The sequence below is a fragment of the Acomys minous genome (assembly GCF_964271855.1).
Source record: "Acomys minous genome assembly, chromosome: 13".
Classification (NCBI taxonomy): Eukaryota; Metazoa; Chordata; class Mammalia; order Rodentia; family Muridae; genus Acomys; species Acomys minous.
Window position 1 is genome coordinate 100619761 of NC_140495.1, and position 21261 is coordinate 100641021.

General features: G+C 39.2%; 1 protein-coding gene across 1 annotated transcript in view; it reads left to right on the forward strand.

Annotated features, from left to right (window-relative positions):
• Nucleotides 1-21261, forward strand: part of PCDH15 (protocadherin related 15) — a gene marked incomplete at its 3' end in the record, with an annotated part of 1334501 nt that overhangs the window by 817768 nt on the left and 495472 nt on the right. The gene's annotated exons all lie outside the window — the stretch shown is intronic.

Sequence of the window (21261 nt, forward strand, 5' to 3'; positions counted from 1 at the left end):
CATTGTAACAATATAACATTATAACAACAATGTTATATTGTTATAGCCTGCAGTTAATCATGGGTTTATTTGGATGGTTACCCCTTTTTCTCACTTGAGAGATGGATTTAAAGTTCTACTTTCATCCATGGTCTTTGTAAGTAGACAAAATGCCTACACTGTTGTTAGCCTCCACTTAAAAAACGTTCAGATCAAACACTATTTTTAAAATATTAGGTAGTTATGAGAATGTACTTTGGTTATTTAAAAATTAATTCCATCAACAATGAAAACAGATGGAGTGAGTAATTGTGACCAGCTTGAATATGTTGGAACTAAATTATAATTATAGACAAAGGAGAAAATACATTAAAGTGCTATAATAGGAAAAGACTCTTTAACAGGTCGATTTATATTTTACTTATAATTAAGTACTTTCACTCAGAGCAAACCTGTATTTCTTTAAGATGGAAGTTAGACTCTTTAAGCAGAAGCCTAAATCCAATAAGCTAGAATGTCTGTGTGTGCCCTTCCTTAGTTTTGCCCAATTCCTTTGCACTTAAAACTGAGCTGAAATAAAAGAATTACTTTTATAAAGGAAGCTGTGTTAGGGTGTAGCTCTGCAGGGCTTGTAGATTATGGCACAGCACTGCTGCCTGTCTCCTTTAGTGCTAACCTGGCCCTGCCTTAAAAAAAAATTAATCTCTTACAGCTTGATGTCAGCCCCTCCCTCCTCTCCTCCAGTCCCATCCTCAAGCCCCCCTCACTCATTCCTCCCTTTCTTCTCAGATACCAAAGGGGTATCAACCCACCCTGGAACCTCAAGTCACAGCAGGACTAAGGGCATCCTCTCCCAGTGGGTCCTAACAAAGCCACCCAGCTATGGGAAACACAACCAGAGACATCCTTTACTTCCATTGTTAGGGGACCAATATATTAACCACTCTGCACATCAGCTACATGGATCTAGGGAGCCTAGATCCAGCCAATGCATGTTCTTTCATTGGTGGTTCAGTCTCTGTGAACCCCGCCCCCGGCACCATGGGCCCATGTTAGTTGACTCTGTAGGTCTTCTTGTGGTGTCCTTGACATCTCCAGCTCCTCCTATCCTTCCTCCCAATCTTTCACAGAACTCTGGGAGCTAGGCCTGTTCTTTAGCTGTGAACTCTGCATCTGTTTCCATCAGCTGCTGGATGAAGCATCTCAGAAGACAGTTTGTGATAGGCTCCGGTTTGCAAGCATAGCAGAGTATCATTAATAGTGTCAGGAGTTGGCACTTTGCCATGGGGTGGGTCTCAGGTTAGACCAGTCGTCGGTTTGCCATTCCCTCAATCTCTGCTCTGTCTTTATCCCTACACTTCTTGTAGGCAAAACAAATTTTGGGTCAAAGGTTTTATGGGTGGGTTGGTTGTTATAGCATATGATTACACCAAGCAACATAGTTGGTATAAGGAAGTGTATTTGGCAGAGGGGAAAGGGAGGGGAACTAGGTCCTACAGGAGAAGAGGTAGAGGGGGATAACTGGACATGTAGGCAGGCAGATGATTGGGGACAGTGCCATGAGGGCAGAGAAGGACGGAGAGAGAAATCCTGGGGGCAGAGGGAGAGTAGAGAGATCAAGAGCTACAACGAGAGTGAGGGAGAGAGAGGAAGGGACCCTGAAGGCAGGCTAATGGGATCGCCTATATATTAACATTCCTGTTGTCCTGTTGTTTAATTAAAAATGAAAAAAAAAGTAGGAAGGGGTCGCGAGGGAACAATGAGGATGTTGTGTTCAGAAAGACTGCTTTCTGATGACTTGGGGGCAATGGCATCCTTGGGGACCCTAGGGAAATTGGGATGCTGACAAAGTCCTGGGAGAGCCAGCCGTTTTTACTGCTGTCCAGGATTTGTGGGATGTCTGTTGCTAGAAGAGAAAGCGCAGGCTCAGCTGACACCATCTGCGACCTTAGACTGGAGCACCTGTGGGTAGCTGCTTTGGAGCTGTCTTAGATGTAGGAAACACCTGGCCTTGACAGGATACTGGAACAAATATATGGGCAGAAGACAAAGTTAAGTAGGTTAGGGAGAAAATTCTGTGTGTGTGTGTGTGTGTGTGTGTGTGTGTGTGTGTGTGTACATTTGAAAGTTTTGGACCCATGGCTTTGGTAGTTGTGGGGAGGGAAGTCCCAAAACCACGGAAAGGGAGGGAGGAATCCTACCCTCTAAAATGGAAATAGATAGGAAAATTAGGCTGATGATTAACAGTACTTATCTGGAGTCCATTTGACCTGTGAGAGGCAGTTTGGGTGGATTTTCTCTAGCTTACAAGAATCCTTTTTAAGTTTACAAAGGCGATAAGTTATAAACCTGTTAGTATCACTGTTGTTTACAATCTACAGTGAGATACACACTGTGGGAAAAGGCAGTAGACACGCATCTCCGGGTCATAGCATAGCAATGGTTTGGAAATGATTTTGGGTTAACGGCATGAACACTCTTTGAGGTGAGCTCAGAGAAAACCAGAATCCTTCGGTGAATTAGAAGGGGCGAAACCTCACTTGATCTTGATTTTCAGTATGACTACACATCATGAAAAAGGGGCTTTCCCTCTCTATCCAAAAGACTGGATTTATAGAAATTTAGGACAAAGAGAAACACGTTTAAGTCTATGGCTAAAAAAAAACAAACCAAGGAAATTTAAAATCTTGAACCTGGACCTTTGATAGTGGACCATATAGTGGACTGTTTTAGCACAGTTAGATTGATAAACCAGAGCTCCATTGATTTATATCAAAGCTCTAACCAGTCTTAATACAGCGGTAGCACAGCAACAGGAAGAAATCCGAAGTTTTACTTATTTACTTACTTATTTTGTATACCTTAAGCCACCTTCTTATAGCCATCTAGGCTTTTACTTGCATTTGTTAACCTTAAAACAGCTTCTTATACCCTAAAATACTTTTTTTTAGGTCCTCACAGCTTAGGCTTCTGTGTCCTTAGGCTTTATATAAGCTTTACATCTTTTTTTTTTCTCTTATCTAATTATTTATCATGAGTCACAGGTGAGACTTCTGGGAGCAGACACTGTCCTTTAGCTAAAGGAATAGTAAAACAAAAAACAAAAAACAAACAAACAAAAAAAACAAAAATAAAACATACATCTAAGACCTGTGTTTTGAGTCTGGTAATGAGGTAGACTGTGTCTAGACCTAGTGGTAGCATCTCTAGAAGAATGAGGCTTAAGGCCTGATACTTACACATAAAGAGGACTGAAAAGGCATCTGAAGCCTGTTTATCTTTTATCATGAGGCAAGGCAGACCTGTTTGCCTTTTAAGTTAAGACATCTAGTCGTTAGTAGTTTTAATTAGTTAATGAACTGACTGATGAACCAGCATGGTGGATTACACAGGGGTAAGGATCTAGTTGCCTGTTCTTCACCTGTCAATCTGTTATTAGCTTAGCTGTCAATGTGATCAGAAACCTGGGAAGGATAAACTGTAATCTGAAGGACTTATGTATCAATTGAAATGACAGAGACTGGTCCATAGTTCACTGACTAGACAGTGGTCCCAGGCTTCTGGGGTCTCCATAGCAATGCATGGAGAGGCAGTCTCCCTGCCATCAGACGTAGAAGATGAGAAGCGTTGTCTGTGAAGGAAAAACATAATAAGGAGTGGCCTCGCCTCATCTTTAGCAACAGGAGACAACACTTCTCTGGGTGTCCAGTTTGTCCACAGTTCATGCTGGGCCCTAGTCGCATGTGAGGCATTCAGACAGTCTGCCCAGTAGTTAGGGTACCACAATCCAGGGTTGGAATCATCTGTCGTTGTGCCTATAGCTTTTTTGGAGACCTTAGGGAGCTACTGTTGGAATTCGCAAGACTTGGTGTGTGATAAAAGTTTAAACGTATTAAATGGCATATTCAGCAGGTCTCTGACAGGCTTGAGGGCCAGCATATCTGGGTTAAGAAATCTTTGTCTGTCTTTAGACAGTCTATGCCTTACAAACATAGTCTATGCCATAAAACAGACTGTTATGCTCTATAATTATGCCATACTCTGCAGATAACTGTTTGAGGATCATGTCTATCTCAAGGAGATCTTAATAGAGAAACTTTGCTTGTTTCTAGTTACTTTCTATTTAATTTGGAAAACATACACAGGAGGCTAAATAAAGCTTAATCTTTGTAATTAATCATAGTGGGTTTTTTTTTTAGCATGATTACAAGTATATTTCTGGACATGTTAAAGGATTCGATCATTTGTAAGGTGGCTGACTCTTACCTCACATTTCTTAATTATTAAAAACTAGGACTTTAGGTTTAATCCCTGTTAGGCTGGAGCCTTAAAAATCATAACCATAGTCTGTAAGGAGATTGGAAACTTTTTGACCTTTTTATGGCGTTCCACTCACTATACAGCATACCAGTTTCTCCTATGAGTTAATTTGTAAAAAGTCAAGTTATATGATGGATTAATAACATTAGCAAAAACAAGGCTAAACAGCTTTTGAAGCAGTGACTTTTAACCTTTTTCTAATATCGTGAATAACTGAATGTCTCTAAAGTTAATATAATCCAACTTAAAATTATCTTTGTAATCATGTCACATGTCTTATGCCTATTCTAAGCATGAGCTTTCAATTACTAATGCTGAGTTATAAGTTTTAACCATATCCTGTTTTTTTACCCTGGCCCTTAAGAGATGTCTGGCTCTGAAAAAGGATGAGCAATAACACATTTTCAGAGCCAGCAGTGAAGTAAAACAGTATTAAATAACATTTAAATTTCTAGTATAGTAAATCCATTACCCAGAAAGCCCAGAGGTTAAAACCAAGCCCAGGCAGCTGGCTGAAGAAAAAAAAAAACATTTATTCATGGTTCCAAGAGCTAGTGTTCCACTCCCTCCACTGGATGTCCCACCTGGCTATAGGTAGTGGTGACTTCAGGCTCCTTAAACCCCTCTTGTAGGAGTCTCAGCTAGGGTCGCCCTAATAGATTTCTGAGAACCTCCTCTGTCCCAGAGATGCAACCCACCAATTTCCATTCACCCTCCTGGTCCTCCCAACAAGCACCCTCCCCTGCTACCCACACACCTGCTCACCACCCCACTACCCTCCCCACTTCCTCCCCCACTCAGCTTCCTCTTTCCATCTATTTTAGTTGTTTATTTTATATCCTGTTCTGAGTGAAATTCAAGCACCTTCCCTTGGACCTTCCTTGACTTCTTTGGGTCTGTGGATTGTAGCATCGTTATCTTGTACTCAGTGGCTAATATCCACTTAGAAGTAAGACATAGCCCTGCCTTCCTAAAGGGTGTGGGAAGAGATTGTCAAGGCTGCACTGGAGTATAAAGGATGTTTAGCTCTGCTGTTTGGTGCACCGGGAGAATGTTGTACTTCTTTCTTGACATATTTTTATAAAAACTGCCAACTCTTCTGAACGTTGCCAAATCTGCTTGAGCATCAACACACAGCATAAATATCAACCTACAGTAAATGCTTTTCCTTTTCTTTTCATTTTACATGAAAGTTCCTAAAACTATGGAAATCTAACAAATCTTTGCCAGGTGCTGTATTATGTTCGCCATTGTCCTCACTGTGAGAGTCTCAGGAAACAGCTCAGGACAGTGGCATCCATAATCTAGGAAACCCAAGACAATTCCCATTAAACCAGTTATCTCCAGTCCTGATATTAAACAGTGTATTAATTTCTTCTTTTCTGACTTTTTTTTTTCAGTGATAGAAATAAAGCAATAAAATCCTGCTTTTCCAGGATCCGGTAGATGGAAAGATGTTTGTAAATGTTTCAGAGAGACCTTAATAAATACTGAGGTGATCACATGGGCCATGGGCCAGGCCTGGAGTGTGGACCTTTCAATGATCCAAAGCTAGGCCTCTGAAAGGAAACTGTGATAGATACAATTTGCTATGTAATTTCTCCTTCCATCCACTATTATATTTCTATAATAATGCATTTGTTTCAAATAAAGTATCTGCATTAATTAAGTGCTTTCCACATTTAAATAAGATAAACTACTTAATCGCCCATTGAATTCTGCTGACTCAGCAGGTGTTTGCCATATGCCTCTACAAAATTATTGTCAGCCAGAGTTAACTGTCTCTCTGTTTGCATGTATTGACACAAGATTCTGTAAAAATTCTAGATCAAAGACTAGTTACCACTGGAACTGGAGTAAGTAGCAGGCACTTTTAAATAAATAAAAACTAGACTTTTCTACAATAAATTATTCACCTAGAGACAAAGCAATTGTAATGATAGAAGAGACTTAACATTTTGGCTAGTAAGGGGTGGTGGTGTACTTCTACTCGCACCATTACTGAGGCGAAGGCTGGTGAGTCTTTGTGAGTTCAAGACTAGCCTCAGGTACATAGCAAGTTTAGTTTCAGGCTAGCTGAGACTGAGACTCTGTCTCAAAGTTTTTATTTTGCTTAATTAACAGCGATTGCGTCATCTTGCAAGGTATTGAAATAGATCCAATAGTATAATGTGGCTGAGAGATAACAGAGTCACCTATGTTGATGTCAAAAGAATTGATTATTATTGTAGCACCAGTAATTTTAACGTTTGGATAACTGAGGAAAATATTTTATCTCACTCTATAACGTATATTGCCCTAACTGATTTCTAGCTGCAGAAAAATGAGTCTTTGTACCATCTTAGTGGTCTAGCTATTGCATGTAGATGCTTCCTAACATTAAAACCATGATTTCAAACTCATCCATCACTACTGCTCTATTCCCTACCCAGCTCATCATCAAGTCTTTCTGAATTATTTTGTTTACCGTGATATTAGTACAAATTGAGGAAGGAATCATTTTTCCTGTGAGTTATAAAGGTACTATCATGTCACGTTGCCCCATATATTTTCCTCCTTTCATGATTGCCACTGAAAGATAACTTATTATTATGCAAAACCATTTGGCCGTGTCCATCACCAGGAGGCTGCACACAGGGCAACACATTCTGCTTGTTTCATTTGTACCAGAGGATGATTTTCCGAAAGGTCAGTGGTGACATCTATCCGGATGTGTAACTGAGGTGACAAGAGAAGAAGAAGGTTTCTGAGCCTTAATAAAATAAATTGTTACTCACCTCTTCAAGTGGTCTCTAAGTTTATGGAGAAATAACTGTAAAAGTTAGTGACTCCTCAATTACGTTTTATTATGATGATTATTAAAGATGATGGAAAGATTAATTATGCAAAGTTATGCATTGTGTTTAAGGAAAGGAGCGTCAGGTTCTGATATGTCTGTGCTTTTTTATTTTAACATTTATGTTAACTATGTGCATTATAGACATAAGACTGAATTATGTCAAATTGAATCATGTACTACATATATACCATTACTCTTAAGAGAAAATATTACAATGAGTGACTTTCTATAAATGTAGCATTTAAGTCATAGGTCATCAAGCCAATGGCTAGATAGAGTAATGTTTATATTTGCATAAACTGTAGGAACAACAACAACAACAACAACAACAACAACAAAAAGCAGTGGTAACCAGAATGGCCCAGGAAGCACCTTACAAAATAAGAGAGGAGGTGCCATTCGCTTGTAACCTGGAGAAAGTGCCTTCTATCAGTGTCTTTGACTACAGTAGGAAGTTCTCCATGTGAACTGGTTAGCCTCCCTGAATACTTGATTCCTTGTAGAACAAAATGCACCCGTGCAGCTCAGTGACCCCCATCACCAGTTTTGACACTCATTAGGGAATGGGGTGCGGGCATTGAAGAAGTCAATTAAAATAACAGGAAAATCGGAGATCCTCACATACAGAGAAAAGAACATAGTTAGGGCTGCGCTGTTCAGGAAGGGATTGAGGGGGTTCCTCTTCCCTCTTGGCCATCACTGTGTGATTGGGTTTGGCATGGTTAGTGCTATGCAGCTCCTACTGAGTGGAAAACATATAGGAGTGATTGGTGGAGAATGCATCACTGCTCAGTTGCGGTTTTTCAGGGTTGCACCTGGTCTTTCCAAGACCATCTTAAGCACAATTCTCCGGGGTACCTGTCCTTATATTCCTTTCTTTTTCTTTTCTTTCTTTTTTTATTTTAATTTTATTAATTTATTCAGATTACAACTCAATTGTTATCCCATCACATGTATCTTCCCATTCTTCCCTCCCTACTGCATTCACCCTATTCCTCTCCCCTAGGTTTAAGACTAAGGGGTACCTCCTCCCCCACTATATGGTCATAGACTATCAAGTCTCATCTTGGTAGCCTGCTTATTCTTTCTTTGAGTGCCATCAGGCCTCCCCACCAAGGGGAAGTGGTCAAATATGGAGCACCAGAGTTCATGTCAGAGTCAGTTCATGCTCTCCATGTAACTGTGGAAAATGCCCTGCCCATTGGGTAGATCAAAGTAGGGGTTCGATGTTTGCTATTGTAATGTCCTTGATTAGTGCAATAGTTTGAGCAGACCCCCTGGGCCCCAATCCACCTATCACAATGTTCTTCTTGTAGGTTTCTAGGACCCCCTGAGTACTTCTATTTCCCCATCTCCTGCAGTTCTCTTACCTACACTCCCAGTAGGATGTCCCCCCATCTATTCCAATCTCCTGGTAAGTGAAGACTTTCGTGGGACGTGCCTTTTAGGCTAGAAGCAGAAAGACTCACATGGTATATACATTCCTTTCTTGAGGCTTTAGATGACACTGTCCTGCCCCCAGCCCACATCCTTTCCCCTCCAAATTACCTTCACACATAAGCATTTTTGAGCACACTCGTGTTTCCTTTCATTCGATAGTGGATTAATGATGTATGCTGCTCTGATGATTTTGCAGCAGTTTTCCTTTAAGGGCGCAGAAAGTATGAAATGGGTCAATGCCTTCACCTTTGAATAGAGTGTAGAAATCCACACTGTGTAGGTTCTCAGCATTCACTTGAGAAAAAAACAATAATTCCACAACAGTTTGAAGTGCTTTAGTTTCAGAGAGCCTCCCATAGTAATTTTAAAAACAAATGTTTATATGTCAAATAATTCTACACAGAATGGCAACAGCATTTCAACCGCATGTAGTTTTCTAATGTGGATCGAGCAATACTACAGCAGTGGCTATGTTCAATCTATGGGTACTTTAGAAAAGCCACTAAATCTAGTGTTTCTTTTGGATTGTTTCAGAAGGTGCAGTTCAGGCAAAAAAAAAAAAAATGCACTTGCTGTTTATAGCAAATAATGGATGCTCTAACTGCAATGTTTTCAATAATACAGATTTGTTTTGAATAGTGTGATCCAATGCGTTGCCAAAGCACTCCAAGCTTTACAAGTGGGCTTATTAAATAAAATATGGAGACATATCAATATATGTCCAATGGACTTTATTTTTACTTATTTTATTTTTGACATTATGACTTAATCACACCATTTCTGTTTCCCTTTCTCCCTCCAAGTCCTCCAATATACTCCTCCTTCATCTTTCTCAAATTTACGCCCTTTTTTTTTTTATTAATTGTTGTTACATGCTTATATTTAAATATTCTTAAATATAACCAGATCAATCAGTATAATTTTACTTTATGTATGTTTCAGGGCTGACCATTTGGTATTGGATAACTAATTGATGTGGCTTTATTTTAAATCTGTCAGAATTACTTGCCACTGATAATCAGAGATAAAGTTTATGTATTTTTATATTCATGTATGTACATATGTACGTATGCATGTGTGTATTTTGGAGAGCAAAGGTGACAGGTATGTTGTTTTCTTTGTTTTGGTTTATTATTTTGCAGATAGAGATGGTACCTGTCTTGTTTGGTTTTAATTAGTCTGTTTCTGCCCTCTGAATTCTGTATTTTATGGTAGATTTGGTTCCCAGTCTTCAGAAATGAGGTGATTATCATTGAACTGGTTTTGTTTTTGTTTGTTTGTGTTTTGTTTTATTTTTCCATTATTTAAGATATTTTTGTAGCTTGTAACTCACTTCTCTGTGTGTGTTTTTCCCACTCCACATGGTAAAATGATCATCTTCGGAAATGTTCATAAATGTGCTTACTTTGTGGTTTGCCTTAAGACTGCAGAGCTGGCAAGGTATGCATGTAGCTGAAGAAGCACTGCAAGTCACCAACATTCAGACTTCATCTATATCCTTAACAGAATATCTAGGGATCTTAAGACACTGACAATAGTTAGGCTTGAGGTTAAGAATGACCCAAACAAAATGTTGCCCCCCAAAACATCTCAGGGACCATCTCAAGGGTACCTGACAACTTCTATATAGTGAATGAGTGTTGTGGGATATAATTTCATGTTTCTTTTTATATTTTATCTGTCACAATTAAGTCTGCCTCTGTTGGGCTTTCGCTCCTCTAATGATAAGTGACTATAAAAATGGTTTGTATTAATTGACCATAATTTTTTGCCATTTTGAATCTTCTTGTCTTCCAAGTGATGTGCCACAGTAGAGGGGTTCCTGTAAATTGATATCATTTGTTTTTATCTACCCAAGATCAAATGTATTATTTATGCCACTTGCAACTATTTCAAAATGTTGATAAAACTCAAAGTATTTTTTATTTCATTTTTGATTAGCCATCAGTATTTTTTGCTTTCTTTTTTAACAATCAGAATCAATTAAAATTCATGATTACATTTAGAGGAGACTAAATATCAATCATTTGAAATTATAGATAATTATTATCATTTCATGTAACATTAAGCTGCTGACTTTATGTGTTTCCCTGATTAGAAATCACTATTTCATGTACAGAATCTTTATTATTATTATTATTATTATTATTATTATTATTATTATTATTATACAAATGAATGGCTGCTAGGAATTGTGCATTTTTTATGTAGAGCTGGCCAAGGGAAAAACCATGAGTGAGTCCTACAAAAGATAAAGACCTAGGAGTGGAGCCACCCCAGTACATTATAGTCAGGATTTTGTTTTTGTTTTTTGGTTTTTTTCTCCATGTCCTTGCTTTATCCCTTGGAATGATAATTTTTTCATATCATTGTATATTGAAATATGTAGTTTTCATTGTGTAGGGGCTCACAGCTAGATTTTGCCTTGAGTTTCTATCGGAGGGGACTTTGATTCTTTGATAATGTTGAGACTATTGAGGTGACCTACTCAGTGTTCCTCTGAAATCAGATGTTGCAGAAACTGAGACATGATCTTGGTGCCCCATAGCTTTAAGCTTGATTTCAAGAGTTCTACTTTTAAGGTATTTAATGCTTACCACATCCCACTTATTAAAACAAGCAGTGGTCAGATTCAGCAGTTGTTATATCCTGATCCAATACTAGAGAAGAGTGGAGAGACTGCCCAGATTTATATCCCTCACACAGGGCCAGGAAAAAGAAACACAGCCAAGCCCTTACACATCTTTCTAACTCTTGGGTTCTCTTCAGGAGCCAAATGAAAACTGTAACCTAACACTGAGCTCTGAGATGTTTCTGTTTAAAATCTATTTTATAAATTCCTTCTGAAATCCTGCAAGTATCTAGTCTATTAAAGGACTGTTTTCTAATCTTTTGCTTTGGACTTTTATTAAGTATGAAAAAAATAAATAAATGCAAAATTTACCTGTTGAAGACAGGATTTTGATGGCTTAAGTTTGTTTACCAGAATAGCAAACACATCATACAGTAAAAGTCATACCTTCTGTAGAGGGACTGTCTTAATTACTTTTCTATTACTGTGCTAAATGACCATGACCAAAGCCACTTCTTGAAGAAAGAGCATATTGGCTTACATTTCAGAGAGAATGAGTCCATGACCATCATAGCTGAAAACATGGTGGAAGGCAGACAGGCAGAATATGGGAGTAGTTGCTGAGTTCACACATGATCCACAAGCATGAGGTGAAAAGAAAGCTAACTGGGCCTGTCATGGATTGTTGCAAGCTCAAAGGCCCCCTGCCAGACACACAGCTCCTTCAGGAAGGCCACGCCCACTAATCATTCCAAAATAGTTCTACCACAACTAGCATTCAGATGTGTGAGTCTATAGGGACCATTCTCATCCAAACATCCACAGGAGAAAATATTCCTCATCAATAAGGTTCATCACAGTTCCCAGAGGTTTGGAGAACACAAGGGGAGGGTTTGTACACCTACAGAGCACAAAATCTGAGGATTCTTAAAATCTCTGTCTCAGTCTCTGTGTCTCTATGTCTGTCTGTCTGTCTGTCTGTCTCCCCCCCTCTTCTCTCTCTCTCTCTCTCTCTCTCTCTCTCTCTCTCTCTCTCTCTCTCTCTCTCCCTTTATCTTCCTGTTCCTCTCGTTCTTCCTTGCCCATTATATTTAATGTTTATGTGCATATTACATGTTTCTGAGATGTTTTGCTCTAGAAATTTATAAATAGTTTATATGAACTAAACAACCTTAGAGACGTATTTTACTTGAGAACAATTCACAATAGTGCTGAAGCCTTGTAGGAAATGGAGAGATGCTGAAACAGACATATAACATTACCTTTGTATTGCTGTTCTTACTGGGTCCAAATCACAGAGCTCTGCAATACTGGATCATTGTGGTCAAAAATAATCTAAAAATTATATTCTATATTTAAGATTAGTCTTGAAAAATAACACCAAAAATATGATCTGAGATTTATCCATTTGATGAAGACAATAGCTTGAAAATAGCAATGATAAAGATTAGCATGACCTCTATTTGTTCATGAAGAAAAATGATATTTTAAATAAACAGAAGAAACTTAAGGTATATCTCCCAAAAATGAGAACATTTCATAGGATACCAAAACATCAGTATAAGCAGCCTCTTGTCCTGACTAACTATTTGATCTGACTATGTGGGGTGAAAATTAACATTTATCTCCTATTAAATCAAGATATATAGAGCAAGGTTATTTTATCACTGTCATAAAAAATGCTAGGTCTGTTAATATTTGGCAGGGTAGATCCTACAGTTTATAGTCTTTATCTGTGGCTAGCGTTACCGTCTCGTCAGCAAGAACGACGCTGCACACACAAACAGGATCCTTCTGCAGTAAAGCTTTACTGCCTCTTGAGAGGAAGAGCATAAGCTTACAACACGAAAAACGGAGACAGAGAGAGCAAACAGCAGAAACCCCTCCCTTATATAGGAAACTGTCCTCCGCTTAGGATGTGTCAGTCTCCGATTGGCTGTTGCTCATCGGGCAAGATGATGCCACGGGAGAGGCAGAGCACAACGAGTGGAAAATCCCTTCGCACATGCGCAGATTAGTCGTTTGTCAGCATGGGACACAGGGTGTCAGCGCCATCTTGTAATGGCGAATGTGGGCGCGGCTTCCCACATTTATCATTAACTGGGCAGTGACCAAAACTGACCCAGTATGGCAAAACTTTAAAATAATCTACTGCTTTTTGTTCATGATTCACTAGGCTGAGGAGATTATATTCTAAGGTAATGAAATCTGTCGTTCGAAACCAAGGGCTCATATATTGACTTAGGTTTTTAACATTAACACTAATTAGTTATCCTGTACAAAATGGTCAGCCCTGAAATTACACCCACACAATCCATACTAAGTGGACTCAGCGGGTTGTGTTTATGTATTAATGCATATATGCAACAATCATAACCAAAAATAGGCCCTCAATATAAGAGAAAATAATAGTAGGCATGGGAAAGGTTGCAGGGAGGATGGAGATGAGAAGCGATATAATCATATTTATTTAATCTTTTAAGAACTATAAAACAAAGTTACATCGCATTGACTTTTCAAAGAATTAATAAAAACATTATTACAGAAGAATTTCTTTATATTTTTACTTTACAGTTCTGAAAATTTTCCCCCTCATTTTTATTGCAGCTTAAGTGTTGCCCACAATGTATTTTGATCATGCTCACCCTCCCCAGCTCCTTACTGATCTCCCTCTGTCCTACTGGCTCTATATCCTCTTTCTCACTTCGTAAGCAGCCAATCCGTTTTGTGCTTCCCACACACTCTTGCATGTATAGCCTTAACCCAGGGGTGTGGTCAATCTACGGAGGCTATATTGTTAAAAGATGCTGACTCTCCCTCTCCCAATAGCTCCTCTTCTAGGGAGTTGGCTTCATGTTCACCTTTCGGATCCATACTGAACGTTCCTTTTCTGGCTTTTAGCTTGTGTGCGTTTTGCGCGCGTTGTCCCAACATCTGTGGGTTTATAAATATAGATACCCTTTTGTGTCTTGAAAACCCTGCTCTTGTCTTTAACAACCTTTCCATCCTCTCGTCTACGATGATCCCCAAGAACAGGAAGTAGGGAAATGATACAGATGTACCATTGGGGGATGGGTGGTCTTCAGGTCTAGGACTGGTTCCTGGCCCAATAAGGTACTAGATATGGGTTTCATTTTATAGAGTGAGACTTAAACTCAACCAAAGAGCAGTTGTTAGCAACGTGGTATTTGTGCCACTATTGCACCAACGGCCGTAGCTTGCTACTTCTGTCATTATCGCAGCTCACAGGGTCCACAGTTAGGTAGGATGGAGGATTACTTTTCTCCTCCAGTGGCATGTGTAGCACCTTCTAGCAGTGTGAAAGCTAGCCATTTGGGATGAAGCTTCCGTGTCAATACCAGCTTGATTTTTCCATATTCTGTGACTCAGCTATGTGGTTATCTTCTGCAATAAGAACTTGCTGTCATGTGCTGGAGGGGAAGCAAGAGAAGTCATTGGAAATTCTCTGTATTGTTTGTGGGTCTATGAGTCTTGTGGGTCAATGACAAAAATCAATACAAAAACAAAGAACAAAGAAAGATCTACTGCTGGCATTGAGCTTTTTATTCTTAGGCCTATAGTTCCTAGTAGGGGGATTATCCTCCATGAAAGAGTAAGTCTTTTTATTCATGTATCTGTAAATATTTTAAGATGCTGTTTATAGCAATATGCTTCCATATAATTTTTGAAAGGTCTTTGAAAGCTGTTCCTCCCTGTATTTCCACCTCTACCCTTCCCATACACCTGCCATGCCAATTTAACTTATCCTGATCCATAAGTCTATTTCCCCTTCTTTCCAAAGCCAGACCACCATGGCCCCTACTAATTACCCATGACCTCTATGGGTATTCCAAATGAAACACATATATTTGAAGTTTCAAAGGCAACCTCCAAAAATGAGAGGAAAAAAAGTGTGACATCTGTCTTTCTCTGTCTGAGTCACACCTCACTCAGATTATTTGTTTCTAGCTCATCCACTTACCTGTTAATGCATTTGGTTTAACAGCACAATTCCAGTGTGTAAATGTATCACATTTTCATTTTCCATTCATCGGTTGATTGACATCTAGCCCATTTCCATCCCCTGGCTATTATAGCTGGAGCATCAGTGAGCATAGGAGACTGTGATCCTTTGGCTATATGCCCAAGAGTAGTACAGTTATATAATATAGTAAATCTATCCATAGTTTTTTGAGGAGCAGCTACACTGAATTCCATAATTTCCATACCTGTTTGCATTGTCACTAACGTTCAGTAAGTATTCCTCTTTTCCTACCTACATGGCGGCGTTTGCTGTGTCATTTGTTTTAGGATTTTTTTTTTTAACCTTAGTCATTTTTACTGTGATAAAATGAAATCTCCATTTCCAGTTCCCTGATGCCTAAGGATTTTAAAAAAATGTTTCGCATATATTTCTGTGAACTCTCTGTTTAGTTCCATGCCCCCATTTTGTTTTCTCCGTGATTTTTTTTGAAGTCTTAATATATTCTAAATGCTGACCTTCTGTCAGATTTATAGCTGGTAAATATTTGTCCAATTATCTAGGCTCTTTCTTCCCTCAATAACAGTGTCCTTTGAGGTACAGAAGCATTTCAGTTTCATAAGGCCCTATGTATTGTTGGCCTTAATGCCTTTGCTGCTGGGATCATGTTTAGAAAGTCCTTTTCTATGTCAATGAATTCAAGCATATTACCAAATTTCTTCTATATCACATCCAGTGTATAAGGTTTTATGTTAAAATCCTTAATTGAACCATTTAAACTTTAGTCTTGTAAAAAGTGGGCAATAAAGGTACAGTTTCATTAACATGTAGCTATCCAGGATGAATGGCCCCATTTGTTCATGATGCTCTCTTCTTCAATATGTGTTCTTGGCCTTTTGTCAAAATAAGGCTGGTGTAGAGGTGTGGGCTCACATGTGGGCCTTCAATTCTTTTATTAATCCATCCATCAATCATTGTTTTATGAGAAAATTGATTATTTAAAATATAATATAAGGGATTGTAAAGGTAGCTCAATGGGTGTAAGTGCTTTCATCTAAGTGTGGGGACATGACTTCAAATCAAAAGAACTCTTGTCAAGGTGGAGGATGTAACAGGAGTCTTTAATCCAGTGCTCCTAAAGCAAGGGGGACGATAAAGATGGGATACTCTTTGGTGCCTCATGGGCCAGCTAGCTTGGGGTGTGCAACAAACTCAAATATGGTGCAAGGTGATGACAACGGCCTGAAGCCGCCCTCCGCCCACGCCTCTTTTGCTGCAACACAAGGCTGTACTCACATGGAGAAGAAGGAAGACACACTCAAAGGAAGTAAATGTGAAGTCATCTTTTTATAGCTTCTTATAAAATGTGTCAAAATGGATACAGCTTATCTAAAAATCCAAATTATAAATCTATTCCATTTTTTTTTTTGAGGATTCAATTAAACTTAGTCCTAACATCCTCCGATGATTTGAGCAGAGGATAAAGTGCTTGTAAAGTATTTACAGCTAAGGAAAATGAAAACAATGGATATTTGGTTGCCACAAGTAGATTCTAAAATAAATGTAAATCAGTGAACTATTCAATGCAAATAGAATGGTTCAAAACCCTTAATTCTCTTTCGTTTTTAAAAAGGTAAAAAAATAGCAACTGTTGATAGACTTCAAGTATCTAGTACATTTATCTTACATATTTTTCTATACACTGTTGCATATTTCTGGGTCACAGGATGTAAATATTGAAAGGAACCCACTGACCCTTTGTCTGTGTGCTATTACCTTCCCTAGCAGCTAGCTTTCTTCCTGGAGTTGCAAGGAACCTGCCAGGCACTGACTAGGGCCACTGGATGAACCTCTGTGGTATTCACGGACCACATGTATTGTAGGATGTCATTGTTTATCACCTGGGAAGAGCAGAATCAGCGAACGCTCACACTTTAGACTGCTGACTAGACTTTACAGTGGCATGACCGGATGCTTTATGTTTCCCACATAAAACCATGAACATAGAATTCCACTGTTATCTTGACCATTATCTCTAAAGTCATAAGATGATGGAGTTGAAAAACATTTCAAGCTCTTGGTAGCCAAGGTATGCCTTGAGATAACTTTTTAATTGCATTTATGCACAAATGGATGTTGCAGTGGGTTTTTCCACCCTGGCCCTAAGCTCCTGGAAAAATGACTCATGATACTCAAGATAATTATTTACAAATACCTAGACCCTGTAGCTATGCTTTTCTCTGAATAGGTCATAACTTAAAATCTGCATTTTGCCGTGTGGCTGGTTACCTGTGCTCAGGTACAATGTATCCATTCTCCTCACATATTGTCAGCTGAATCTCCCAGGACTGACTCTATCTGTCCCAGAATCCTCTGTGCCTACCGGATATCCCACCTCCTATTCCCTGGGTAGGCTGGGTACTACATGCATACAATACACAAGATATTCCTTCTACAAATAGGCAGTCCTGTCTCAGAACTGCAGTCACTCATGTGGATGTATCCTGCAGAGAGGATAGACTAGAATTTGTTTTTTAAACAAATGTTGAAAAACTCATGCTCCTTGAGACTCAACCATAGGTTGACTTCAGGATGAAGTTTCCCAGTCTCTCTTCTCATGAATGTTTTATATTCCGAGTCCAACAATGAGCTAACCAACATCAAACTTCATAGACATGGGCTCAAGTGGCATCTGTTCTTATTTTCTGTTAAAGAAGCAAGATTCATCCTAGAGGAGGTAAAAAACGTGGCGAATAACATGTGATTTGGTCTGTTTTCATACTTCTGATGCGTTTAATCCTCCATTTCTTCAATATGCAACTTTGCCTTCGCTCTGATGTGCAGCTTGCAGAAGCAAGCATGACTCAGCTGTTCCGCTGAAGAGCAGGTTCCCTCAGGATGCATTTCAGAAACCCTTTCTAGGAAGCCACGCTCAGTTAATAGATTTTTTTTTCTGATTTTGTGGGTCACAGAGAAAATGGAAGTTTCTGGCATACAGCAACTTGGAGACCATTATGACTCAGACACTGTAGTACTTTATGAGACTTCTTGGCAGCTACTGCTTCTACTTTATTCCAACACCATATAGAGAAAACGTAAGAGAAAGAGCCTCAGCCTCCTACTGTGGTGTTCCATAGGCCCTGCCTGGTATCAGCCTGCAGAGTTACTTCAGGTCTCCTCACAGAGCTTCTCCTGTCTGCCCTTGATTTTGGTGCCTTAGGTGTTGACACAAGAGCTTCCTATGTATTCACGTGCATCTGTGCTGTCATGGAGCACTCCAGTGAGGATTACGTCTAGCTGTGGTTCTTCATGAGATGCTTGAAAAGGCCTATGGGGATGTCCTTTACAGACACCTTCACTGCTATTAAATAACTTATCTAGGAGATTTGAGACCATTAATGTATCTAAGTTAGCACTTTCTTTTTCAATTTTCATGTTTTTTTCTAATCCTCTGTGTTTCCATGTGATTTTAGTTGAGTCTAATCCATTTTTAAAAAAGTTTTTTAGATTCATTCCAAGATTAAAAGTATTTCCCTCTTTTCTGAGAAGTGACATGAGTTTTATTTCACTCCATCGTATGTCAAATCCTTAATTTGGCTTGCATTAGATTTATGGCTACCACTGCTCCATGCACCCTTGCTGCTATGTATACGTATCCCATTGGAGGTACGTCAGCTTTCCTTTGAAGATTCGGGAGCCTCTACCCAGGCTCCTGAAAGTACTCTTACCTGTTGAGTTCCAATAAAGGACAAAAGTGATTCCTAAGCATTTGAGTGGATGCCTTGAGAGTGTGAGAAGGAAAAAGCAGTCTCCTAACTTCATACTCCAGAGAGGATACGTGTGTCCTCCATTTACCTATTATCAAACAAGGCAATTTTCAAAGGTCCCACTTGCCATGTCAGCCCACAGGATAGACCCAGGTATATTTCACATGTATTAAAAAGAAAGGCTGGAAGGAAGGGAGAGGGATGGAGGGAGGGAGGAAAGGAGGATGAAAAGAAGGAAGGGAAAGGAGAAAAAAAGAAAAAAATCTGCTGCCTGTCTCTTTAGTACCAATGTCTGACATCCTTGTTGGCTTTTGTTGTAAGCAAAAAGTGATTTGTAATGTCTGGGTAATTTTTGTCCTTTAAGAAACAATAGAATCCTTCTGAAGATTATAGAGGCCATAAATATAATTAACATGTTTTAGACAGTAAACAAAGTCATCTATAGAATATTAAATCAGAAATAGCATGGGCTTATGTATGTTTTACTTAAGTTCATTTACTTGCCTTGTCAGTTTTAAAAGCATTTATAATATTTGCTTGGAAAAGTAGAGCAGGATTAGATTGGAAAATGATCTGAAATTATCTACTATAAAATATCTAAAATAATAGTATATGTCCTTTCTCACATTTCTGGAAACACACAAAGATGATTTTCAAAAAGGAATGTAGGGGGCCAGTGAGATGTCTCTGCTGCTTAAAACAAACAAACAAACCTACAAGTTTGCCATCAAGCCTCATGAGGAAGGTGTCACGCCCTCCCCCCAGATCCACACAGTAGAAGGAAAGAACCAGCTCCTGCAAGTTGTCATCTTACCTCTGACCTCCACATATGTAGGTCACATATAGTGACCCCCCCCACTCTCTCTCTCTCTCACACACACACACCACAATACAATGAAAATATTTTAAGAGAAAGCAGGAAAATGAAGAATGTGGCTAGAGGATGTCAGTCTTCAGCTGAGGTCAGTCGCTGCTTCTCTCTCATTGTAGACATCACCTTTCCAATAATCCTATCTGTCTGCGTCTGGTAAAGACAACGTAGTTTTCTTAAGGATTGATTGACTTCTCCATGGTAAGAATTAAGGTCTCAAGGGCATAGTCTGTAAGGTGGTGTTTGTTTGGTTGGTTTTTTACGACTTGACACAAGGAAGTTGTGTGGGAAGAAGGAACCTTAAGTGATGAACTGTCTCTATCCGATTGTCTGTAGGTAAGACTGCGGACGTTATTTTCTTGATTAATAATTGATGCTGGGGGAACAGCTCCCTGCAGGATATGGTACTCCTGAGCGGGTGGTCCTGTGTTATATAAGAGACTGGGCTGAACAAGCCACGAGGAGTAATCCAGTAAGAAGCATCTCTCCGTGGGCTCTACTTTACTTCCTGCCGCTAGGTTCCTGCCTTGAGTTCCTGTCCTGACTGCCCACCTTCATGGATTATAACCGGAAAGCCTTAAGCTGAAACAAACCCTTTCTTCCCCAAGTTAATGTTCTTCAGTGTTCTTTCCCAGTAGTAGAAACCTAAGACAATGAGCATTTTAAGGTGGTTTTTTTTTTCTTGTTCCTGCAGAAAGTGACACAGGGCTCTGCTCTTTAATTCCCACCATGGGATTCAATTCAGAAACAAATTTATAAAAGGAAGGACTTTATCAGGAGGAAACACGACTCAATAAAGCCTCACAAAAACAAAAATCTATAAATTCCTGCAAATGAAAAACCTCAGCTAAAATGTATTGTTTGTTTATTCCATTGAGGAAAAACACACTGTTCAAAAACTCCACTGTGGGCAAACTTGTTCTTTGTCCATAATAACAGCCAAACTCACTTGGCTCCAGACCGGTCCTGTGGGTAAAACCTGCTGATGTAGCTGCACTACGGTTCCACCTTCCTGCTGACTGTATTTGCAATTAGGGATTATTTTTAACAACAGTTCTCATGGTATTTTCTTCCCTTTGAGACACTCTCTTTCACACTGAAATCTAGAAGATGACTGGGCAAGAAGGATCTATGGTCCCTCTCTTCTGACTGACCAACCTGTCATGGTTTTACTAATCTGCTCATCCACCCTTCTTGACGCTGAGCCACGCGCCACTTGGGTTTTACTTGTTTGAGCGGGGTCTCGTGTTTCTCCGAATGAAGAATTGGAACTATCAGAATATTCATAGTTCTGGGATCCTGTTTTGATGGTCTAATCTGTCAAGTGTTTAAACCATCCATTTTCCCAGAAACTTCAAGAAATACTTTTACAAGAGTAATGACCTGGTGTTTATGTCTTCAGTCATATATTTCTCTGCTAGAAATAATAAGAAGGGAATATGAACAGAATAGTCACACCCAGTAAACATCCATGATCTTAGCAGGAGGAGT